General features: G+C 41.2%; 1 protein-coding gene across 4 annotated transcripts in view; it reads right to left on the minus strand.

The window, feature by feature from the left end:
- The window catches only part of BMPR1A (bone morphogenetic protein receptor type 1A), a 140,033-nt gene extending 113,345 nt beyond the window's left edge, over window positions 1–26,688 (minus strand). The window contains exon 1 of one of the 4 annotated variants that reach the window (XM_023648646.2): window positions 26,390–26,688. The gene's annotated coding sequence lies outside the window, so the exon portion shown is untranslated. Of the gene's footprint in view, window positions 1–11,577; window positions 12,004–26,389 lie in introns of those variants that run through there. The other 3 variants (XM_070230012.1, XM_070230007.1, XM_023648657.2) reach the window with 3 other exon arrangements.
- Window positions 26,689–27,249: the final 561 nt, after the last annotated feature.

The following is a 27,249-nucleotide window of genomic DNA, read 5'->3' on the forward strand; positions in this document are numbered from 1 at the left end:
TAAAAAATAAAGAAATCCTGTCAGTTGCTACAAACATGGATGATCCTTGCAGACATTATGCTAAGTGAAAGACGCCAGTCACAAAAAGACAAATACTGCACAACTTCACTTACATGCGGTAACGAGAGTAACCCAACCCACAAAAACGGAAAGTAGAAGCGCGGCTGTTGGGGACTGGGGGAGGGGAAATGGAAACTTGTTCAACAGGTACAGAGTTTCAGTCAGGCAGGACGAAAAAGGTCTAGAGATCTCTTGTAGAACAATGTGCATGTAACTAACAATACTCTACTGTACACTTAAAAATCATTAAGAGGGTAAATTCATGTTATCTGTTTCTTACTGAACAAAAAAAAAAGTGCAGAATAGGGACAGCTGGATTTATCCAGCACTGGAGTTTCTCAACTACGCAATGAAGCAAATGAGGGCAAGGGTGTTAAGTACATTTGCAACTGAACAGTTATGACTGACCACAGAATTTAAACTGAACAAGGAGAAGGGTGAGGACATAAGGTGGAGCGGGCAAGGAACAAAAAAAGGTAACAGGGTCAATGGGTTGTGGATCCCAAACAGAAGGACCGTTTGTACTAGAAGGCGTAGCTGGAAAGACGAAAGTCAAGACCAGAGAGACGCATACTTGAAATTGAAATTACGGAGGGAGTTACAATTACTATAATTATAAGCGTATCATCATTGTTTAACAGATCTGAGGTATGACCACGGGCAGCTGAAGCAGAGTGGAGGACGCTGGAGGAGGTCAAGAAACCAAGAGGCCAGGAAGTGGGGGAAGTATCAGCCACGCACCTGGCTGTTGAGAGCATCAAGAACTAGAATAAAGCAGCACTGGAGACAGTGAGCCACGTAAGAAGAAATCTCCACGAAATAAGGGTGAAGTCAGGGGGAGTAAGCCACAGTCCCACGGAAAACTGCAAGGAGCAGTACTAGTTGGTGGTACTGTCTGGTGAGGAGATGCAAAACCACGTTTTCTGTCTGCTTTTAAGTAGGGTGGGAGGGAGAGTAGTGCTGAAGTGGCAAAGAGTGACAAGGATGATAACCCATCTCCAGGCCCAAAGGAGAGGTGGTCTGGAAGACAAAACTCCACCACTTGAGTGGGCTGCACAAGGATCAGTGTCCTCTGGTGTGAACGAAGTTTCAGCTGAAGGGGCTCTTAATCAGAGGACGACGACCTCACAAAATTCAGGATTCAGGAGGTCCATGAACTTGGATAGGAAAAGATTACATCTTTAGTCACTAACCTCTAACTGAAATTTAAATTTAATTATTTAATGATGAGAGTAGGCAAAACCCACAGTAGTATTAGCAATACCTGCAACTTTGTAACCAAAAGATATTGGATATTCTCCTCAAATTACACTGTTGGAGATAACTCAAAGTATTATTTATGCTCAACTTTATTTAAAAATTAGGGCAGTTGTTAAAAACTGCCACCAGATTATTTAATTAGTTAATGAAAGAACATACATATTATATCTAAAAACTTTTCAGTTACTTTAGTAGCTGTATTTCAACCTCAGAAATACAAAGGATTATAAGAGAATACTACAAAAAGCTATACGCCAACAAACTGGATAATCTAGAAGAAATGGATAAGTTCTTAGAGTCATACAACCTTCCAAAAGTGAATAAAGAAGAAACAGAGTGTGAATAAGCCAATCACCAGTAAGGAGATTCAAACAGTAATCAAAAACCTCCCAAAAAACAAAAGTCTAGGGCCACATGGCTTTCCCTGGTGAATTCTACCAAACACTCAAAGAAATTACTACCTATTCTTCTCAAATTCTTTCAAGAAATCAAAGAGGAGGGGAGGCTTCCTAACTCATTCCATGAGGCCAACATCACCCTGATATCAAAACCAGACAAGGACAACACAAAAAAGGAAAATTACAGGCCAATGTCACTGGTCAACACAGACGTAAAAATCTTCAAGAAAATACTAGCAAATCAAATACAACAATACATTAAAAAGATCATACACCATGATCAAGTGGGACTTATTCCAGAGATGCAGGGATGGTTCAACATGCACAAGTCACTCAACACCCCATCAACAAACTGAAGAATAAAAATCACATGATCATCTCAATAGATGCAGAGAAAGCATTTGACAAGACACAGCATCCATTTATGATAAAAACTCTGAAGAAAATGGATACAGAAGGAGCACCTCAACATAATAAAGGCCATATACAACAAACCCACAGCCAATCTCATACTTAACAGTGAAAAACTGAAACTATCCCTTTAAGAAGAGGAACCAGACAAGGATGCCCACTTTCACCACTCTTACTTAACATAGTATTGGAAGTCCTAGCCAGAGCAATCAGACAAGAAAAAGAAACAAAAGGGATCCAAATTGGAAGGGAAGAAGTAAAACTGCCACTATTTTTAGATGACATGAGTTTATATATAGAAAACCCTAAAGAATCCACCAAAAATCTAACTAAAATAATAAATGGGGGCTGGCCTCGTGGCCAAGTGGTTAAGTTCACGCACTCCGCTTCAGCAGTCCAGGGTTCACCGGTTTGGATCCTGGGCACAGACCTACGCACTGCTGATCAAACCATGCTGTGGAGGTACCCCAGACAGAAGAACTAAAAGGACATACATCTAAGATATACAATGAGGTACTGGGGCTTTGAGGAGAAAAAAGAAGGAAGACTGGCAGGAGATGTTAGCTAAGGGACAACCTTCCTCATAAAAAAAAGGGGGGGGGAGGGGCCAGGCCAGTGGCACAGCAGTTAAGTTCCCACACTCTGCTTGGGCAGCCCAGGGTTCGCTGGTTCGGATCCTGGCACAGACCTATGCACTGCCTGTCAAGCCATGCTGTAGCAGGCGTCCCACATATAAAGTAAAGGAAGATGGGCACGGATGTTACCTCAGGGCCAGTCTTCCTCAGCAAAAAGAGGAGGATTGGCAGCAGACGTTAGCTCAGGGCTAATCTTCCTCAAAAAAAAAAGCAGCAAAAAAACAAAAGCTAGTTGTTCTTTAAAAAAAAAAGAAACAATAAACAAATACAGTAGAGCTGTAGGATACAAAATCAACATACAAAAATCAGTTGAGTTTTTATACACTAACAAATAACAGAAAGAGAAATTAAGAATACCATCCCATTTACAATCACAACAAAAAGAATAAAATACCTAGAGATAAATTTAACCAAAGAGGTGAAAGAGCTGTACACTGAAAACTATGAAATATTGTTGAAAGAAGTCAAAGACAGGGCTGGCCCCATGGCCGAGTGGTTAAGTTCACGCGCTCCACTTTGGCAGCCCAGGGTTTCAGCGGTTCGGATCCTGGGCATGGACATGGCACCGCTCATCAGGCCACGTTGAGGTGGCGTCCCACGTACCACAACTAGAAGGACCCACAAGTAAAAATATGCAACTATGTACCGGGGGGCTTTGGGGAGAAAAAGGAAAGGTAGAATCTTTAAAAAAAAAATCAAAGATGACAAAAGAAATAGAAAGATATTCCTTGCTCATGGATCGGAAGAATTAACATAGTTAAAAGCAATCTACAGATTCAACACAATCCCTATCAAAGTCCCAACAACGTTTTTCACAGAAATAGAACAAAGAATCCTAAAATTCTTATGGAACAACAAAAGACTCTGAATAGCCAAAGGAATCCTGAGAAAAAAGAACAAGGCTGGAGGGATCACACTCCCTGACTTCAAAAGATATTACAAAGCTATAGTAACCAAAACAGCATTATTCTGGCACAAACACAGACACACAAATCAATGGAACACAGTCGAGACCCAGAAATAAACCCACACATCTACGGACAGCTAATTTTTGACAATGGAGCTAAGAACATACAATAAAGAAAGGACAGTCTCTTCAATAAATGATGTTGGGAAAATTGGACAGCCAAATGCAAAAGAATGAAAGTGGATCATTATCTTACACCATCCACAAAAGTTAACTCAAAATGGATTAAAGACTTGAATGTAAGACCTGAAACCATAAAACTCCTAGAAGAAAACATAGGCAGTATGCTCTTTGACATGAGTCTTAGCAGCATCTTTTGAATGCCACGTCTCATCAGGCAAGGGAAACAATCGAAAAAATGAACAAATGGGATTACATCAAACTGAAAAGCTGCACAGCAAAGGAAACCATCAACAAAATGAAAAAGACAACCTAACAACTGGGATAAGATATTTGCAAACCATATATCTGATAAGGGGTTAATATCCAAAATACATAAAGAACTCATACAACTCAACAACAAAGAAACAAACAACCCAATTAAAAAATGGGCAAAAGATCTGAAGAGACATTTTTCCAAAGAAGATACACAGATGGCAAATGGCACATGAAAAGACGTTAAACCTCCCTAATTATTAGCGAAATGCAAATCAAAACTACAATGAGCTATCACCTCATGCCCATCAGAATGGCTATCATTAACAAGACAAGAAATAAGTCTTGGAGAGGATGTGGAGAAAAGGGAACCCTCATACACTGCTAGTGGGAATGCAAACTGGTACAGCCACCATGGAAAACAGTACGGAGATTTCTCGAAAAATTAAGAATAGAACTACCATACAATCCAGCTATCCCACTTCTGGGTATTTATCCAAAGAACATAAAAAACACCAATGTGTAAAGATATTTGCACTCCTATGTTCACTGCAGCATTACTCACAATAGCCAAGACTTGGAAACAACCAAGTGCCCATCAGTGGATGAACAGATAAAGAAGATATGGTCTATACACACAATGGAATACTACTCAACTATAAAAAAGATGAAATCTTGCCATTTGTGACAATATGGATGGACTGTGAGGGTATTATGCTAAGTGAAATAAGTCAGCCAAAGTCAAATATCGGAGAAAGTCAAACACCATATGACGTCATTCATACGTAGAAGATAAAAACAATAAACATAGATACAGAGATTAGACTGGTGGTTACCAGAAAGAAGGGGGAGGGAGGAGGCTGAGAGGGGTGACATGGCACATGTGCACGGTGATGGATGGGAATTAGTCTTTGGGTGGTGAACAGGACATAGTTTATACAGAAATCAAAATATAACGATGTACACCTGAAATTTATGTAATATTACAAACCAATATTACCTCAATAAAAAACATGCAAAAAAAAGGAAAAAAATAGCTGTATTTCAGTATAACTGGTTTCCTCTGTAATCCAATGCATTTTATTTTACACATTTAAAAGCATTAGTCTTAGAAGGGGACACAGACTGCCCAGAAAACTTACAAACACTTGAGAGCAAGAAGATGAACAGAACGGTCTGAAAAAGAGGCACACTGAAACGGTTTCAGGGGTTGGAGAGCAATGGGGAAAAAAGGATCTGCCAAAGAGATTACACAGAGCCCCATGGGAATAAAGTCTAATGGGTGGTCAAAAAGAATGAGGGAGACAGAGAAAATGCTGAGTGGAAAACGGCAAGCTGGGACACAGAATGCATGATACTATTTGTATAAAACACAAAAAATGGAAATACATTTTCATAAATGGAGAGAAAATTTTAGACGGACACATAAAGTAGCAACAGTGGTTACCGACGAGAAAACTGAGAAGGGGGGATAGCAACAAGAGAGAAGGAAAGAGGAAATTCACTTTTCTGTATTGTTTGAATTCTTTACTGCGAGCATGCATTTATAAAAACAAAAGCCTAGTTACTTTGGAGGGAATCCCTTTTCTACTTTCCTCTGTACATTCCTCAGGATTCTTGCAGGACACTACGGGCTAGGCCTCCAGGCACTCCAGGGAACTCAAAGATACGCTCTTTCAGGGAACCATGTGCAAAGACAAGTTTTTTTTACAGCAGGGTGAGATGGGTATCACAGGAAATAGCTTCAGCTATTGAGGGCTGTCATGAAGCACGCACTCAGCTTCGCATCTTCTCAAACGAAGCAGATATCGACAGCAGTGCCCCAGGTGAGCGGCTACTGGGGAGTAGGGGAACCCTACTGACTCTCGTTCACCATGTACACAGCCATCTTACTAAACTCGTTTATTAGTTTCCAAGTTTGTCAATTGATTCTCTCGGTTTTTCTAGGTAGATCATATGCTCTGCAAAGAGTACGTTTTCACTTTTCCTTTCAAATATTTGTACCTTCTTTTCTTTAGCCTTTCTTATTCCACTGGCGGGGGCCTCCAGTTAAATGTTTAACAGTAGCTGAATGAGCTCTTAGCATTGTTCTTTTTTTCATGGAAAATATTTCACTAGTTGGGTTTACTATATGCTTTAGGTAGTTTTACCCCTTATCAGGTTGAGGAAGTTTCCTTATTTTCCTAAACCTAGTCGATCAGAATGGTTAGTGAATTTTCCTAACATCTTTTTGTCATCAACTGAGATGATCATATTGTTTTCCTTCTTTATGAATACAGTGTAAATGACACTAACAGACTTCCTAAACTCAAACATCCCTGAACCCCTGGGCTAGCTAGTGTCACCCTATAGTTTTAACATATTGTTGGATTTGGCTCTAGTACTTTATTTTGGATTTTACAATTAGGTGATAAATGAGAATGGCCTATGTTTTCTTTTTCTGTACTATCTATTTGCTAGCAGAGTTATGCAAGCTTCAGAGAGCATCTCCTTTTTTGTACTTTTCTCTTTCCTCTGCAAACGTAACACAGAAATCATCAATTACTTTAAAGTCTTGTAAAAACGTGGGCCTTTCAAAGGGTGTATCTTTCACAATTTTTTCTATTTCTTCATCAGCTACTGGATTATCAAGCTTTTCCATTCCTTCTGACAATTTCAATAACTTACATTTTCCTCAGAAGTCATCTATTTCATCCAATTTCCAGAATGTGTGGCATAAAGTTATACATAATATTCTTTTACAGCTTTCATCTCAGTATTTATAGAGATGTCCCTACCTTGTTTTTTATTATTTTCTTCTTAATTAGACTTGCCCAGAGTCTGCCAGCTTTGGATTTTGCTGATCAAGAGTTTTGTTTTTCATTAACTTATAATTTTATATTTATTAATTCCTTCCTTCTACTTTATTTGGGTTAATTTTGTTGTTTTTTTTTTAATCAGGGTGAATTGAACTTTGTTCATTCAGCTTTCATCTTGTTTACTAATTAATATTTAATTCTATGAATTTCCCACAGGCTTTCACATTGGCTACATGGATATGTGGTGCTCTCACTGTAATTAACTTCTCAACTGTGTGACTTCAGTTATGATTATCTCTTTAAGCCACAAGTTATTTAAAAAGTATGTCTCTTCCCCTCCCCCAAAGCAGGTAGGTGTTTTTGTTTTGCATTTATGTTTTTATTTGTTCTGTATGTATTTTTGGGGGGGGGCATCCTATTGCTGTTCATTTCTATTGCACTGTGGTCAGAAAATATAAATATAGCCTGTATGATTTCTGCTTTCTGAAAATCTAATTCTATGTGGCATAAAACATGCCCAATTTTTGTGAATATTCCATGTGTTGGGAAACCATACATATTCCCAAGAAATCTGTGTGTAGGAACTACAGCCAGCCTTCATTAAGGATCTAGAACAAGAAACGGAAAGCCACTGAACTCCAATAAAGTTATTTTTTCTCCCCAAAGCTACACAATCCCTTATTTCTGCAATGCATCTGATGTACTCTCCTCCCTACAGATCAACCTCTGCTTACTCAGCTGCTTGGATCCCACCGTCACTGAGCGGGAGCAAAGCCTGTGAGTCTAAGGGCCTGAGCACTCCAACGCTAACTCCAGCCTCCAGTGACCCAAAAGCAAATTCCTACGCAAAATGATCCAGTTGGCCCCACCTGGATCAAGGGTCCCTCCTCACTCTACTCAACCACAGCCAGGAAAAGCAGGGTTGTCGTCGTTAAGACTTTTCAAAGCTCACCCACAGTCAGGTCTCCTCTACTTCCGGCACATGGAAGCACTACACTCCTCTGTCCCCGTGCAGTTAGGTAAGGCCAAATGACTGCTTCCGACTGCTGAAGTTACATAATTGCTGGTTACCAGACCCTTCAGTGTTCTCTTCCCTTCCACACAACCAGCAAAGCCCTGCGCTGCAGAGGTGCAGCTATGAGATGGAAAACCCTCCAACAGGCTTTACCTCAACTGCCTACTCAACAAAAGCTGGACTTGGAGCAAGAAGGAAAACTTTTTGCTCTGTCCAGCCACCGAAATTTGAGGATTTTGTTCATGAATAAGGCATCATGTAGCCTATTCTGATTAATATTGTCCTGTTAACCCTTCCCAAGGCTGTGGGGAGATCAAATCTCTAAGATATATTCTCTGTAACAAAATTCACATCTCTAGTACAAATGAAACTTGGGGGAGAGGGTCCTTCTTTTCTACAGTGTCCAAATTTTTCTAAAAATAATATATATTATTTTCACAATTAGAGGAAAAATACTCTTTAAAGTGCTAATAAAAGTTTCAATGGAATTTGCACTTCAGCTCTAGAAACCGAGCCATTATCTAATCTAGTTTAGCTTAACGACTTCCCTTCCACAGAACACAGAACTGAGGCCTACAGCATGTCCTGAATAAGCCCACCAGCTAATTAGTATTGGACTAAGGATAAGTACTCAGGCCTCTGGACTGTTTAAGTCAGTCTAGGTAACACATTTAAAGATTTATTCCCTCATCATTCAAAAATGCACTTTCTACGATTCTTCATGGGTCTACTTTGCAATTTTATTCTAATCAGTTTTTTACCTATCTCACCATATTGTCAGCCCCCTGGTTATCCGCTCTCCTGGTGCTCCACGCTTTCTTTCCCAGCACCAACGCCACACTGTGACCACACACCCGGGGGGGTTGTGCCCCTCTAGCGCTGTCTCCCCCTAGAGCAGAAGCAGGCCTATCTTACTCACAATGACAGAACCAGGTCTGGACAGTCTTGGGCTGTAAGAGGTGCTCATCACATACTTACCGAGTTAAATTATACTTTCCAAGTCTTAAAGACTTAGAAATAATTACCAAGACTACAAGTGCTCATCTCCGAGTTCGTGCCTCGGCTTCCTCAGAATGTCTGTCTACCCCTCCTTAGAAAAGTTAGGGGTTCTATGGAAGGGCCAAGAAAATGGGAGGTTCTCAGGAAGGTACTGAGAGCGCCTCCTAGAAATCAAGCAAACTTGGAATCGAGCTTTGGGGAGAGAGGGTTCAAACGGACTAACCAGAAAACAAAGTAAACCTATTTTGGTCAATCATACCTTTCCTCTTATCTTACTAACAAAGGAATTTGTGTAAAACATAAAACTGAAATTCTCCCACACTCCAGCCAATCAAAACTGAGAAAAATGAACTCCAATCATTTCAATTTCTTGAGATGGACACTTAAATTACACTGATTTTTAGCCTTTCTACTTTTCTAATACCTATTTTTAAAGCTATAACATTTCCTCTAAGTATAGAATCTCAGATTTTGATATGACACATATTTCTATTATTATTGAATCCAAAATAATTTCTAATTCCTTTGTAACTTATTTGATCCAGGAATTATCTAGAAGTATACTGCTTAATTTCAAAGATTTCCTCATTATCCTTTGTTGTTGATTTCTATCTTAATTCCACTACAGTCAGAAGACACTGTGAATGATTTCAATCCTTTCATGTTTGCTGAGGCTTGCTTTAAGACCCAGCAAAATGGGTCATATTCTACCCTTATTGGGTGTGGAATTCTATATCTATTAAGGTTTTCATTATGTTGTTTGATTTTCTATATCCTTACTAATTTTTTGTCTGCTAATTCGATCAGCAAGCAGTCAGTGATTATGGTCCCTGAGCTAAAATTTTAGGTAACTTAGAAAGTCATTACCACGGGTCACATACAGTTTTAAGATATAAAAAACATATATATTTATATTTTTATAAATATAAACTTACAATCAGTCCATAAAGTAGGAATCACTATTCCCATTTTACAGATGAGGAAACAGACACAGAGAAGTTAATCAATTTGCCAAAACTGCTCATTGCACAGCGAGGAGGAAGCCGAGCTGTGCTTTAGACTCAAGCAGAGTCCATGCTCTTAACTGCTGTATCTGTATCTATGTATCTAGACATGCGACCAAGGCACGTACCTTAGTTTCACCAATGACACCCATATAGCGAGTTATTGTTTGATCTATTTTTTTCTTGATATATATAATCACTGTGTGTGTGTATCTATGTAAAATGATCCTAGCTTAAAATGTTTTCTCTCCTCAAGGAGAGAAATTTTCTGAAACAGTGCCCCAAAAATGGTTAAGAACTATTTTTTATCAGAAACGCTTAAGACGTGACTTTCAAAAGGACACAAATATTGCATCCTCAACATCAGGACAAACTATGCAAAAACCAATAATACAAAAAGAAGATTTAAAAGAATTACACTAAACATTAACAATGGTTCTTATGAGATGTTGGGGATATTTTTCCTTCTTGCTGTAATTTTCTATGTTTTCTAAGTCCTGAGTATGTATCAACTTTATGGTAGGGAAAACTAAAAAGCATTCCACGATCACTGACTGAACTGACAGTCTTCTGTCTTAATTTTCAAGTCAAGAGAGAAAAAATGTTAGCGAGACAATGAAAATCACAGGAGATATGGATATGAAAGTGCTCTGTAAGCTACGACAGCTATACAAATATGAGTAATTACAAAGCATCGTAGGACTAAATAAAACACAGTAAAAGCTTTTTTATGCCTTTCCCTTTTTAAATTTCAACTACTTTAAAGTGCCTGATTATTTGTTTAAACAAATTCAGAAGAGGCAATTTTTGAAGGGCAAAATACTAAAGTACCGCATATCCTTAAATACTGACATAAAGGAAATGACAAATCTACAACAGCATCACACTCTTTCAGTATCACTGAAAAGCCCCTGATCTGTAATTCAATAAAATGTCGATTCAGTGCTGAAGACATAACTAGGAAACCTAAATTTAACCCAAAAAATGATGTTATTTTTGGAAAAGGGATAAAAGGGATAACTCCTAAAAAAGAGGAACAATTCACTTAAAGATGAATTAAACACAGTGAAAACGTACATATCATGATTAGCAATAAGAATATACGTTTGGTCTATTTAGGATAGGTTTTCCTTTCAAAGCTTCTTTTGCTATTTCTGCGGCAGAACCTATGAATAAAGAATGCACAGCTGCCTGGCAGATGTCTAATTTCAGTGTTTAGATTCCATTCTTTCTAGCTTTATTCTGCTAGAGGTTTTGGATTTTCAGTTTCCATATGGTTTTTGACCTCCCTCAATTTAGGTTCTACCTCCTCACATCTTATTCTATTTTAGTCCATTATTACAGAAAAACACATCAAATTTGAAACACCTTAATTTGTTTTTAAAGCTTTAAAGTTGCAAAGCTGAAAAAGTGAGAATATACATAAAAAAGGATGATCTAATAACTAGAACCAAACAGCCAAATCTCCCAAACTTCCTGTTTTTAGAAAGTTAGAAACTCCCCTCTCTGTCCCCTTCATTCTGAGTTTTTTGTATTTCAGGTTCAGAGAGATTCAGGTTTACCGCACAAACACAATTTCAGCTTTACTCAATCTCCTCAAGTTCTTAAGTCACGGTAGAAACATTTAGTCAGGTTTGTTTTTTTTTTTAACTTACGTGCTTACAGATGTTATCTTTGAATAGTATGAACATGAGGGATTTTTTACTTTTTTCTTGGGGCTTTTCAGTGTTTTAAATTTGTTCAGTGAGCATTACTTTCATAATCAGGAAGCAAAGGTTTTTGTTTTGTTTTGAAGAGAAACCTGCAAGGAAAGGGATTCTTTTTAAATGTCTACATGCCATAACCCATTTTGTTTAGAAAATTTTATGGAACAACATAAGCAATTTAACATTCCAGAGGGCGTCTCAGCATCATCAACGGGTAAAAATCAGGTGTCATTTCTCAAACTATCTGACTTTAAAAACTGCCCCATAAATGGGCTTGTTCACTTTCATTTTCAATTGATGGAGCAGTAGTTTTTATCTTTTTTCTTCCTGTTCTCTCACAGAGATTTTAAATGTAGTCTAAGAAACAACATGAATAACAATTATATTATGCAAATATCTATACAATTTCAACTACTTTAAGAGTAAGAGCCATGGTAAAGCTGTGAAAAAAGGCGTGCCTGTGTGATCAGCACCAACAACTCAACTTACACGTATCTCGGAAATGAGATATATCACAGAGCACTAATTTAAAAAGTATTTATAGAAGGGGTTCTGGATAGATGTTTAAAAAGCAGGTGTATTCCCCCGACCTCTTAATATTCTTTTCTCGACGATGCAAAGGAAACATTAGGAAAGTCAAAGAATATAAATCAAAAAATTACCCAAGAAAAGTTTCTAACAAATTTTAAATATTAAAAAGAGTAGGGGCTGGCCCCGTGGCTAAGTGGTTAAGTTCACGCGCTCCGCTGCAGGCGGCCCAGTGTTTCGTTGGTTCCAATCCTGGGCGCGGACATGGCACTGCTCATCAAACCACGCTGAGGCAGCGTCCCACATGCCACAACTAGAAGGACCCACAACGAAGAATATACAACTACGTACCGCAGGGCTTTGGGGAGAAAAAGGAAAAAATAAGATCTTAAAAAAAAAAAAAAAAAGAGTAGTTAATTGTTAAAAGTCAATCAAATTTAACCCAGCAAACATATATATTTAGACCTTGAGTGGAGAGAATGTTCTACCAAGTACCTCAGGCAGCACTACAACAAACACAGGCAAACTCATCTCCTTTATGTGGAGAACAGGGAATAAAGCAGGAAAAATAAAGTAGAACGTGTGTGTGTGTGTGTGTGTGTGTGTGTGTGCGCGCACGCGCACCCGTGCAATACGTATCTTCATTTTAAGATTATCCCACTCCGTATGAGAACAAATATAATTCTGTGGTTAAGAGCATGGACTCTAAAGTCAGACTGCCTGGGTGTGAATGCCTGCTCCGCCAAGGCCTAGCTGTGCCACCCCTACAAGCTAGGGAACCACTGCGGCCTCATCTTCCTCGTGTGTAAAAAGGAACTAACAGCAGCACCTATACCATAGAAGATCTGCATGGATTAATACATATAAAGTATTTAAAACAGGGCCAGACACAAGCTAGGTATTATCTAATCCAGCTCAATCTTATAGTTTATTGCTCTATATTACTTAAATTAAAACCCACTTACCTTTTATATGTGAATAATGGCTGAAAATTAACTTAAAACTTCATAAACTCAAATCTCCTATACTAAGTAAAATATATTAAACTAGTGATTTTTATGGAGTGCTTTTTATTTAATGTTCCCAAGGTTTGATAAACTCCAACATCTCCATAAAAACTAAAAAATAAAATACTTTACTTAATGTTCCGCCAAAAAAGGTTATCATACAGTTTATAAATTTCAAATTCTTAGAATTAAATAGAATATGCTTGATGCTAAAATTATTATTGAGCAGAACTGGAAAACACTTGGAAATAGAACCATTAGGAACATCAAATGGTCACGTACATATTCTAACAGCTTTATATAGAGAAAACAATGGGTTCGGTGTCAGAGGGGCTTTAGTAGGAACTTAAGCTGATACTTATGTAACTTTAACAAAGGGTCTGAAATCGGTACAAACAGGAGAAAAGGTTTTATTTTTCTCTAACTTCTCCCCCCAACTACTGCTGGTCCAATTTCCCTTTCCCACCCTTAATGACATCTGGAGCAGTCCCTATAGCTCTCCATAGCTTTTAGTCATTAACAAGTCCAGTCCAATTGACTACTGTTTAAAATTTTAATCTTCAATCTTACAATCATCCCCTTTCTCCCCAAACTCAGGTTTAGCCATTGTCCAAGGAAGTTCCACCAGGCAGGGGGTGTGGCCTGATCTACCTAGGGGGTAGGGATGATGGAGAACAACATCGAGGACTGTGGTCCCCTGTGGTTGCTGCCACTTCTCTGGCTAACGGTGACTATACCATATGAGTCAGGATTGCCAGCTCTTCTTCTGAGGACAAGCCGGAGCCCTTTGGCGACTGGGATGAGGGGCTCTTACTCACCGCACACTTCCTTATCTAAAGATCCGCCTTCCACTCAACCTCTGCTAACTACTTTTGCTCCCCTCTCCCGCAGAGCCAGCCCTGGCAAGATGGCCGAAGCCTAGTTACCTTCTGCATCACCCACTTGAACTAACATAAATTCAAAACAAATACAGGCCACTCCACTGCCAACCCCTCTGTCTATACTGAGACTTCTCTCCAATTTTCTTTATCCCTTGCTCAAACAGGCAGATAAACCAATCAGCCACATAAAGACTATTGTCTAGGTCATGAGATGCTCCACTTCACTTTTTGATAATATTACTAACCTCTCAGGCTTCCCCACTAAGCATCTAAGGGAAAGCCATCCCAAGGGAGGAAGAAGGGAGCAAACCTACAGTGCCCCTCTCTAGGCAAACTAGCCACTGCAGTGACTACTGTGTATAATTCCCTTCCCCTCCATCTTCTTTTTTTTTGGTGAGGAAGATTGCCCCTGAGCTAACATCTGTACCAGTCTTCCTCTATTTTGTATGTGGGATGCAGCCACAGCATGGCTTGATGAGCAGGGCATAGGTCTGCACCCAGGATCCAAAGCTGCGAACTCTGGGCTGTTGAAGCAGAGTGCACAAACGTAACCACTACAGCACTGGGCCAGGCCCCCCACCATCTTCTGATGGGTTTCTGTCCCATCTTCATAAGCCCGGGAAAGGATTCAGGCCACTGAGTGCTTGGGGCTTTCCTTAGAACGTGGAGTCCTTGATCTCACTCTACACTTCACTCTCAGGTCCTAGTCTCCATTCTGAGACAAGCAGGAAAAGTCTGATTCTCCTTACTTCTTACTCTTACTTCCTTGACCTTGGTGAGACAACTAACCCCCATTAGCCTCAGATTCTTGACGCTCAGAACAGAAAAAGCAACAAAATCTCCTATGTCAATTTGCCAGTACTGTTGGTACAAAGAAGTGCTTTGCAAATCAAATGTTAATATTAATAATGTGAAGAAAAATAACACAGACTTATATATTCAAATAGGGTCCTTGACATTTGCTTTCAAGGGCCCTATTTCAGCCATTCAAATTTGCTTTTTAAGACAAAACTGACCTCCACTTATTTCTCTCACACAAATATTCACCTTCACTAACATTTATTAAGCATGACTATGAGGCAAGAACAGTGTTCAATGTTCCCTCATTCCTCTAGTCTTCACAGCTAACCCTGTGAGAGAGGACTTCCATTACCCTCATTTTACATATGAGGAAATACGGCTTAGAAAGACTGACTGCCGTGGTGCAAGGTCGCACATCTAGTAAACAGAGGGTAGTACGGTACAGGATACAATATATAGATAGATAACTAAACACGTAAATATTTCAAGGTTTAATGAACCTTTTTAGTTATGTGAAATCCAGATAAAGGGAAAAATCACTGTAATCAAATTAAGATTCCTTTACCCTTTTAAGAAATTAGCACCTTCTGTGTATGAAGAGTTACTTACTTAACCTTAACTGAATGACCTTTTTTGTTGTTTCTTCTCAGTGATGTGACCAGTGGAACCAGTCCCAAACTACCTCCTATGCAAATTGCTAAGACGCAAAGAAAGAACAGGAAACAATAATGTTAGGAGAACACAGGCTTAGTCAACACACAGAGTAACTACGCCTGCCACTCGATTAACAGACAGCGTTCCTACTGCAGGAATATAGCAGGGAAAAGGGAGGTCTCTCTAACAGTACATTCCCCTTCATTTAACAAATGTTCAGTTCTGGAGAAGACATTTTGAAAAACGTAGTTTAAAGAAATTGCATTTATGCTCTTTACATTTAAAACACTTAACTTTGTTTTTAGACAGAGAAACCTCACTTATTATCCCTTGCCCTACCAGCCAGAAACAATCTGGCCATTGTTAGGGAAGAAAAACTCTTCCTCTATCCTCTTAGGTTTAGGATTGAGGCCCGTAAATTAAATGGACAAAGGATAGGTTAGCAAAAGAAAAGACAGATTTTTATCCTCCTACTGGAACTTACAGGAAAATGTGACTCAAGGAGGCAGTCAGAATTGGGGCTTCCATCTTCATAGGGGGAAGGGAGGGGAAGAAGGGCACCTATGGGAAAACAGATGACATTTAGGAAAGATAAATGGGCCCTTAGATGAATAGATGGGAGATAGGATGTCGGTTTAGGGGTGGGGCCCACTTTTCCTTTCTTCTCTCCAGTGATAAGAATAAACCCTCCATGGTTTTTGAAACTCTGGGGAGGGGATTTCTGACAACTGAGTTCTGAGAGGCTCTGTTTTTAGGCATAAAATTTCCTGAGTTCAGGAAAAAAACCTATTCTCAAATGCCTTCAGCTCAAAATAATTTTTATGCCACGGCGGCGTATTCTAGACCCCTTCACCATTAACACATTCAAATATCTGAACACTTACTTCGCACAAAGCACTGAATTAGTACTGTTGGAAAAACAAAATGTTTTAGGACAGAAGTCAGCCACCAAGGACCTTATAAAATAAGTTGAGAGTATAAGACAACTTAAATTTTTGATTTTTTTGTTTTTTAATACTCTTACAACAGCAAAGGAATTTTTATATATCACAAAAATTAAAAATAAATGACAAATAAAAAAATGCAACATGGCAAAGAGTTAATATCTATACTCTAAAAAAGAGTTGCTACAAATGAGTAAGAAAAAAATAGATTAGAAAAACGGACAAAGGACAGAGAAATGCAAAGAGTCAACATACATATAAAACCCTGCTCAATCTTACTCATAATCAAAGAAGAACAGATTAAAACTATAGTACGTTTTTTTCAGCTGGCAAACTGGCAAAGATGACAATAAATGGATGTTGTTACGCGCTGGGAGGAACAGACTCAAACACTGCTGGTTGGAATGTGAATTGTTACGAAGATTTTGCAGAGCAGTCTGGCACTATATCAAATCTGCATGGCTTCCCTTACAGTAAATGCATTTCTAAGAATTCATCCTATAAAATAAAAATAGTCTCACAGGATGTGTACAAGCACCACAGCATTGTTTGTAATGCAAAAGCCAACTGGGAAACAATCTAACGCTCATCCATACGGGATTGGTAAATAAAATTAAGGTATATTTATAAAATAGAGTACTACCTGACTACTAAAAAGAATGAGGAATCAACATTTACTGACACAAAAAGAGTGCTCCTATATATTCAGTGAAAACAAAGTTTAAAAAAAAAGGATGTACAGTATGATCCCATTTTTGGAAAGAGAAAGAGAGAAAGAAGACAATGGAGAAGAAAGACCATACCTGTCTCTACACTGTCAACAGTAGCCATCTGTGGTGGCAGGCAGGATTACAGACGACTTTCACTTTCTACTTCACATCTGTACTGCCTGAAGTTTCAACTGCAAATATGTGTAACTTCTGTACGGCACTACACAGTTAGGGAAAGGCACTACACAGTTAGGGAAACTATACTGGACTTTGACCACATAAAAGCTGAGAAAGTTTGTAGTGAAGAAATCTAATACATTAGTAGGTGGTACAGGAAACACGCAAATACTGCTTTCAAATAATGATGCAAAAGAGCTAACTTTTCGGCTTGGACCGCTGAGGAAGGCTTCATAGAAGAGACAGGATTCACGTTAGATTTTCAAGCATTTTGATAAGCAAATGAGAGAGAGAAGAAAAGTTGAAGGCAGCACTGTCCAATACAATGCATAATTTAAAAATTTTTAGTAGCCACATGAAAAAAGTTTTTAAAAAGAATGAGGTGAAATTAATTTTAATAATATTTATTTAACCCAAAATATTCAAAACAGTATCATTTCAATATGTAATCAATATTTTTAAAGCACAATGAGATACTTTACATTGGTTTTTTTTGGTACTATCTTCAAAATCCGGTGGGTAATTCACATTAGCCACGTTTCAGATGTTCAACACCCATATGTAGTATTGGCTAGTATAGTGGTCAATATAGGTCTAAGGATTCTAAACCCAAATCCAGAGTGGATATTTAGTTGGCTTAGGCTAATAAAAGACTAGTAGGAAGTGAATGAGACAGAAAAAGGAGACGAGGCCAGAGCAGAAGGCCAGTCTGAGATAATCTGAATTTTATATTGTAAGCAAATAAGAAACCAGAGAAAAATATTTAACAAGTAAGGATGATTACTAAAGCACTATTTTAGGAAGATTAACTTGTTTTTCTTTACTCAGATACAAATATAAATTCAAAATGCAGTTTTTTCCCAACATTTTTATTACATGAAAGATTACTGGAGATACAAAAAATAACTTATCAAACAACTGTACTTTGTTGATTTGGTAGATATTTAAGATACTTCCTTCTGGATGGTCACTGTTGAAATACTTCTATTTCATGACATTTTAAAATGATTTTTTGAAAAATACATGTTTTAAGAACTTCACCAAAATTTAAGAGCCTTTACTTTAACACTTCCTATCAGAAACTCCTTTAAGCCAGGAATCTAAAATATTCTTAATCAAATACAAATTTAAGCACTCAAGATCTTACACTCCTGAAATTTACTACAAAAAATTTACTTGTTTATAAGAAAACCATCTACAAATTTCCACATACATAAAACAGTATCACAACCATGTAAGCCTCCTCCAGATTTCTTAACTTCAAATTGAGAGCCTATACGCATGACATTTCAGATAATTTACCTCAAGGCTAAAGAAAAAAACGAGTGCTCCAAAAAGGAGATAAGAAAGCAGGGCACGGAAGAACATCACTGGTTATAAGCCATTCCCTTTGTTGCCCACAAAGACTGCCAAGGCAGGAAGAGTGAGTTTTCAGCCAAAAGTCAGAAATCCAGTGATGTCATCAGGACCAAAAGCATTATAGGACCTGCAATTTCAGCAACTCACTGCTCTGCATTAAAGTCATGCAATTTCCCCTTTTTTTTTTTAAAGCAGAAAATGATCTTAAAATTCACCAAGTCCCCTTCACTTTTTTTGGTCTTTTGGTGCAGAAGAGTGGCCCTGAGTTAACATCTGTTGCCAATCTTCCTCTATTTTGTATGTGGGATGCTGCCACAGCATGGCTTGATGAGCGATGTGTAGGTCCGGCCCAGGATGGGAACCTGCAGAGAGGGGGCCACCAAAGCGGAGCGCATGCACATAACCACTATGCCACCAGGCCAGCCCCTGCCTTTCACTTTTTGATATAAGCAAATGGAGATCCAACAAACACACAGACACATACAGAGAACAGACTGGTGGCTACCGGAGGGGAGCGGGTTGGACGAGGGCAAAATGGGTACAGGGGGTCATTTGTACGGTATCAGAAGGAAACTAGACATTTGGTGGTAAACACGATGTAATTTTCACAGAAGTCTAATTATAATGATGCACACCTGAAATTTATACGTTATAAACCAACGTTACCTCAAGTTAAAAACAAAGGAAATTATAAAAAATTAGAAGCCAAAACTTGTGTTCTTCTGCTGCTTTATAATTTTTCATATTTCCCAGATTATCCACAACAGATATATTACTTTTATAATTTTTTAAAAAGAAGGAAAAAGCGTTTGCTTTAAAAACTACTGAACAACTCCAAAAATATTCTCCCTCTCCTTCCTGGTCTAAGATCTCATTCTACAGGCCACTTTCTCAGGAAAGCCTTCCAAAGCACCCACACCCTAAACAGACCAGGTTCCCTTATTACACACTCTTATAAGCTCCCTGTACCTCCCTTTTGTAGATCTTGACATAACTACAATCAGATAATTATTTGTGAAATTACTTAATATCTATTTCTCTATCTAGGTCTTAAACTAGTGTTTCCTGGGGCTGGTCTAGGCTCTTTGCTGTATATACCAGGAGTTCCTGATATGAGGGCCCTAACATAACCATGAAGTTACACACAAGATTGTTATATTTGTGTATTTTTCTTCAGATACGCAAAAAATGACCTTAAAAATGGATAAAAACCAAAAGTTAATGGATTTATGTTGTTCACCTGACCAGATCCATCCTCTTTGGGGAAACAACCACTTCCCCATCTCATATGGTTACGGGAAGACCATCAGTCCCACTGTTTAACCGGCTCCCTGACTGCTCCAGTGGGCACGTAAGCCAGGCCTGGCCAATGATGGCACGTCGCCCAGACTCCATGTAGACCCAGTAAGAATTCCTCCATGGGACAGAATCTATGCACCTGGGGAAAAGGTGCCCATTTCCCCTCTTGAATCCAGAGCAGTAAGGCCCATGAGAGCCTGGAGGTGCCAATGGTCCTCCTCTGCCAGATGAAAGTACCTGCCTGAAAATGAGGCCAAAAAGCAGAGAGCAGAGAAGACAGGCCCCCGATTACATCGTGTGAACACTTAGGGCCAGCAACACCTATTTCCACTCTTCTCAAAAACGTGAGAGGGGAGAAAAAGCCTTTTTCCCCTTTAAGCTAATGTGAGTTGGGTTTGTCACTTGCAAGCAGAAGTCACTTGAGAGAGCCACCCAATTCCCACAGCTACACGGTCATCACTCCCAAATGTCCACCTCTAGGCAAACCTCTGTCGGACTCCAGCCCCACACAGGCACCTGCCAAGTGCAGATCTCTCCTTGGTCGTTTCAGAGACAGCTTGAACTCCGTATGATCAAAACTGAACTATCCTCCTCCACACACCAGCTCTCCATCCATGCTGTTCATCTCACTCAACAACACACCCTACCAGATGTCCACGCTAGAAACCCGGGAGTCACTCTTGCCAATCCCATTCCTTCTCCCATCACAGCCAGTTACCAAGTCCTGTCCATTCCAGGCCCTCATGACCTGCCACCATCCAGTCTGGGCCAGGATGGAACAGCCTCCCAACAAGCCTCAGGGTCCTCAGTCTTCCTTTCTTCAAACTGATTCTCCCCCACGTAACTAATCTCCCTACACTGCAAAGGTGATTATTTTATCCCTACACTTGGCATACCCCATTCTCCTCCTTAAGTCCACAGGCAACTACACACAGCTGGAGCAACAGCCAAGCTTCACTGCTCCAGATGCTAGCAGTGGTGTAACAACTGTATGCCCTCAGAAAATGAGGTTCGTCAGAAACAGAAAAGAGTAGCAATGTCCTCAGTATCAGAGTAGCTCAGATTCACCTGTTTTTAATAACAGATACTCAAGAATAATTTCTGTATCTATCCAATGTCTATTCATTAGTTCTACACTGAAGTGCCCAGATGAACCTGGTTTAGGGACCCACTGAGCCTACCAAGAGACGGATCCCACTGATCACCTCGTCTCCTTAAGCCTCTACTCTAACCAGCGCTCTCTTCAAAAAATACGACTGTGGATCTCTGAGCACATCGCTTTGTTTTGATTTTTTAGGAACGAATAGCCTGGGGCTGGCCCTGATGGCCTGGTGGTTAAAGTTTGGCGCTCACCCGCCTTGGTGGCCTGAGTTGGTTTCCTGGTCACAGAACCGCACCACCCATCTGTCAGGTGCCATGCTGTGCTGGTGGCTCACACAGAAGGACTAGAAGGACTTACAACTAGGAAATACAACCATGCACTGAGGGCTTTGGGGAGGGGAAGAAGAAGAAAAAAAAAGAACAGCCTTTAAAATATTGGGTATAAAAATTGATACACATTATAACTATGATTTAGTAAAATATCCAAACATTCACATTTATTTTTGCATTTACTTTTTTAAAAACTAAATATATGATGATTGTTAACAATGATATGTAAATACGGAATATTGTCTTTAAAATAACCCATACAATTGGCTAACACAACTCTCCCACAATTCCCCCATTACGTAGTCTGTGCCATTCTGTGAAAATTACCAGTTCTTCAGAACCTGTGAGTTCAGAAAATGGGCAAAAGAAATTAAGGGGAAAAACAGGAAAGCTGGGGGTCAAAGTGCCTCACAAACAGACTGGCGTGTCTAGCTGTGTGAGACCCCATCCAACAACTAATACTTCTCTATACCGCCTGAAACATTTTACTTGTTAAAGAGGCTTAACAAGCACCCTCTTTTAAAAAACAGCTTTTCATAGTAACAGGAGAGCTTTAAGTCACTCCCACCTAAGTGGGTTTAAATTCTTCTCCCCAACAGCTACACTAAAGGAACAGGAGTTTGGATAAGCAACAGAAACCCTATTCATCAGTGCTAAGGCACATATATTTTTCATATTTTAGCATCTCTGAAATTAGGGTGCATCTTACAATCAACGGCTTCTTAAAATTAACTAGAAGCGTATTTCTTTATAAGTGGCCAAAAAACTATGGTACTCAATGCAACCAAACATTTAATCTCCTAAGTGTTAAAAGTTGGACTGACCCGGCCAATATGGACCTTGAGGGATTAAAAAAGCATTCTAAAAGCATAAACACTAATCAAAGGTGGAAGAGGAAAGAAGGAAGGGAAAGACTTTCTAGTCCAAAACTCAGCCTGAGAGGGAGCTATTCTCCTTTCTCTCCGGAGCTCCCTGCTCCCAGGATCCAAAGGTCAGATGGGCGCTGCTGTAACCGACGTCCAGCCACGCTGGGCCACACAGGGCCTTGCAGCACTTATTCACTTTAATATGAAACCAAGTCAGTTAGAGACCCAGGCTGCTGTCTAGTCTCAGACCTGATTATTTGTAGAAAAATCGCTATAAAAGACCAAATGACTCACGGAACTACACACTTAACATGTGTGCATATAAATATGTATAAGTATATAAATTACACACTTACATGTAAATTATACTTCAATAAAGCTGGTTTTTTAAAAAGGCAAACAAGTAACTGCAATAAGAAATATTAGATTAAAAAAATCTTCAGTGAGCCTTAAAAAATCCCTTGCAAAGGAATTCCATCCAGAAGAAGAAAATGGGGAAGATCAGAAAGAGACGGAATTTGAAATGGGGCCTGAAGAACGGGTAGGACTTGGCCATATGACAGTTGGCCATATAAGCAGTCCAAGCAGAGGGGACAGCATAAGCAACAGCAGGAGAGCAGGGGGAAAGGAACGTCTGCAGGAAGCAAAATACTCGAGATCAGGTGCATCCGAGGCAACTCTCATGGAAAGGACTTCAGTTAACAGAAGACACTGGAAACTTCTGAGCAGAGAAGTGACAAGAACTGGGCTTTGAAATTAACTTAGTAAAAAAAAAATTTTTTTAGAGAGAAAAAAATAAAGAGGGCTTAAAATAAAGTGGCTATTAAAAAAAAGAAAGATTAAAATTCAGGCAGAAATGCATAAGGTAATCCGGACAATGGTGAAGTGAAGGCAGGAAGAACATAACATTAGTCCAGTAGGATGAGAACTTTATTCGGTTAAAAAAAAAAAAAAAGACCAAAAAGGAAAACTTATCAAGTATACAAACTCATATATAATATATAATAATGTATGTAATATATATAAAAATATGTATCAAAGTTTAAAAAAAAGAACTATGTGACAACCGAATAACACTAGATTTGAAAACTCAATAAATAGAGTTTATTAAACACAAAAATTCACACAAGAAATAGAAAACCTACACAGACCAACAAGTATTAAATAAACTGAAATGTTATTCAGAGTCCTCGCCAGAAAAAAAAAAATCCAAGTCTGAATAGTCTTATAGTTGAGGTCTGCCAAATTCTCAAGTGAAAGATAACCCCAGTCTAAATTGCTTCTAAAAAGAGAAAAAGAAGGAAAGCTGCCCAACTCATGTTATGAGTCTATTAAAACCCTGATACCAACATTTATTAAGGATGGTACCAGGGTTAGCAGGACTACAGAGAAGAGTGACAATACCCTGAAAGCAGAACCATCGATTGAACGGGAAAGGTCTGGGTTCGGTGTGACGTCAACAGAAATAAGGAAGAGCAGGGAAACTCGTCTGGTAAGGAAGAGGAGTTCCGTTTGAACCAGAACCACCAGGTACAGATATGCATAAAGCAGCTGGAAAAACAGGACTCAAGTGCAGGAGAGAAATAAAAAATAAAGATCTGAGAATTCTTCAGACAGAAGGGTCTGAATAATAATAAGGTCAAGGGACTAGAGACACATAGAAAAGCGATCTGAAAAGTGAAACTTGGAGAACACTTTTATTAAGTGGGAAGGAAGAGCAGAAAGCAGAAAAGGGGCAGGGATGAACAAAGTCAGCCTAATGTCATAGAACTCCTCTTTTTATCTAGTTAATTCTCACGCATCCTTCAGAACTGTCCCAGGTTCCACCGCAGGACTTTCAAGAAGGCCTCAGATTCTCCCAGCACCACTAGCAACAGGTCAGGTCCCCGTTTTAAGCTCTTAGAATGCTCTGCACCTTAATTATAACCACAATTATATTTAATTCTAGAATTTCTTTTTCAATATGTCTCCCCCACTAGACTTTGAGCTCCATGAGGGCAAGGGCCCCAACCACTGCTGCATCCTATTGCCTCGCATGGTGCATTAGAACACAGTAAGCATTCATTACAGAAACAGACGGATGAACGAAAGCCAAGGAAAGGCATTTCAAGGAGAAGTCAATGTTATATGCTACAAAAAGCTCAGGGAGACTTTGAACGGGGACTCAAATACATTGATTAGGTTATAGGTGACCTCTGTGAGGGTGAAATCCAGGTAACAGGGTAAAGAAGCGAATGGATGAAAGAGCAAATTACTCATGGCAATATCACAAGATTATGAAAGGCTGAATTTTAATTTTACTTCAATTTGGGCTATTTTGCAACTTTTCCTTAATGAACATGTATTACTTTCCTAAGGACAAAACTGTTTGTGTTTTTTTTTAATGTTGATATGATTTGAAAAGGAAAAGCAGCAACAAGGCAGCTTGAGGGAGTAGTGGATCCCAGGTAAGGTTTTTTGTAAATTGAAGGAACCTTCAGCACATTTGTTCTTTTCAGAACCCTAAGACAAAAGACAGGATAATTTATCCTCCACTAGGTAGGAAAGAAGAGAAAAATGAAACAAGGTGTTAACTAGCATAAAGGACAAAAAATATTCATCCACCGAGATGGGAAAAAAGCAGCAGATGACAAAAAATCCACGAGTCTGGAAGCCTCAGTCTTTTCATCAAAGGGTGTGGAGAAGTGAAGGAAGTCGAAAAAGTCTGCAATGAGCTCCACGGAGAATGTGCAGGAGGAAAAAAACAAAACAGAAGCAGGACACCGGTTCTGTAAAAATGCATTCTAAATTTCAATTAGCCTCGTGTAAACCCACACCCAGCTCAGAACCACCTGTATTTTAGCTTTAAGTTTAAATACTTCAATAATTCTGGTTCACAAACTTTACTCCAACCGCTGAACACAGTGATAAGCACTGTTACATTCTACTTTAATTCAGACTTGAACACCTCTTACGAGTAAATACAATCAACGAGTTGTTTGCAACTCAAGCAACAAAATAGCGATCATTTCAAGTTAGGGGTGCCCGAAAAGTGCTGTTCAACGTAAAAGTACATAAAAGAGTTTCTTGTTGCTTTTTTTTTTTTTAAACAAACTCATCGAATGCCTCAGTTTAACAGCTCCTGAACAGCAGGGAAAATCCTGATTCAAACCCTAGCTCGCCGAGCAAGTTATTGAACCCTCTTCACGTCTCGGTTTCCTCGTCTAAACAACCAGGCATGCAACGACCAGGGTTCTCATCAGGATCACATGACGTAACACAGGTGAACGTGCCAAGTCCGCACTGTGCACTCCGAGCAGGCTGCTAACCGTCCAAAAACAGAACCCGCAGCTCTTTGCCCAAATTCAAACCGCCGAGAGCACCGAGCAGCACAAGGCACAAGACGCCAGACCCTAACACAGAGCACATTTTTCCTCCCCTGACGCAAGCGATCTCCTCTCCCTGCCAAACCTCCCCACTAGGAGTCTGGAAAGACGAAAAATGGGTGACACTCCATCCAGCAGAAAGTTTGCAGGCGCTGAAGTGCACAATCACCAGACATGGCAGCGCAGGACAACAGGTGAACCTCCGAGAGCCTGGCACCTCCGCGCGGCCGAGTTCGGGGGGGCCTTGCAACTCCTCCCGCCTCTCCCGCCCCACGAAACAGACTTTTTCGGTCTTTTTTTTTTTTTTTTTGCAGAAGCAGCAGCAGCGTACACAGACTGATCACGAATACCAAGCTCGCCGCTCCCAGGCGAGTGAGGCGAGCGCCTTTCCCATTTAAGGATTCGAGAAGCGTCCTTGGAGGCGCCTTTCGCCCACACCGCCTCCCCGAACTCGGCCTGAAACCCGGGATGGGGAACAAAAGAGGGGCCGGGCGGCGGGGCGGCCGCGGGAGGCAGCCGGGGCCCGACGTCGGGCGGCCGGGCCGGGGGGCGCGGCGCGGCGCGGCCCGGGGCGGGGGGCGCGGGGCCCAGTCGGCCGCGGCCTGACGCGCTGGGGCCCCAGCGGAGCTCACGGCCCGAGCCTCCCCGCAGCGATGCCCCCGCGCGCGCGCCCGCGCGCGCCCGGCCCCCCGAAACTTGGCCGCGCGCGCACACGCACTCTCCGGACGAGCCAACTCACCCGCACCCCGGGGAACTCATCCTCCAGCCCTCGGCGCGGAGCGGGGGCGCGCGGCGAGCCGCCGGGGCGCGCGGGGGCCGGCTCGGCCTCCGCCCTCGGCGTGCAGCGGCCCGGCCCGGTCGCCCCTCGCGCGGCCGTGCGATCGTCGTCTCGCGCGGACGGACGCGCCGGAGCCCGAGCCTTCCTGCCGGCCCTCCTCCTCCTCCCTCCTCCCTCCTCCCTCCTCCCACCGAGCGCCAGCAGGCGGATTCCAATCTCGGCAGCCGCCGCCGCCGACACTCGCACGGTGGGGGCGGCCTGGCCGGGGTCTGGGGGCGGGGCGGGCCTCGGCGCCGCGCGCGCGCACTGGCCCCTCGCCGGCCCGCCCCGCCCCGCCCCGGACGCGAAAGGAGCCGAGTGCGCGGCGGAAGCGCCCGAAGGGTCGGCTGGGCCAGGCGCCCCGCTGCCGGGGAGGAGGGCGGGCCGGCGGCAAGGGGGCGCCGGGCTGCCGGGGGCGGGAGGGTGACGGGCGGGCTTCTCCTGCGCGCGGTCCCGCCGGCCCCTCCTACCCCCGCAGCCCCACCGCCGCCGCCTCGGCGGGGCCGGCTGGTCTCCGGAAGCCGCGCGGAGCAGACGCCGCGCCAGCGGGACGCACACCGGGCGGGCCCTCTCCCGGAGTCGTCCGCGGAGACCCTTCCCCGACACGCTTTAAGACTCCCCGTGCGCGCTGGGCACCCGGCTCATGCAATGAGCCCGATCGCTCGGAACTCACGCGCCGCGCGGGGCATTGTCGGGTCGTGGGAGTAGTCTTGGCGACAAAGGGAAAACGCGGCCCCTGCGCATCCATCCTTCACCCGCCGCTGCCCGGCTCCTCTCTGCGG

This window comes from Equus caballus, chromosome 1 (assembly GCF_041296265.1).
Source record: "Equus caballus isolate H_3958 breed thoroughbred chromosome 1, TB-T2T, whole genome shotgun sequence".
Taxonomy (NCBI): domain Eukaryota; kingdom Metazoa; phylum Chordata; class Mammalia; order Perissodactyla; family Equidae; genus Equus; species Equus caballus.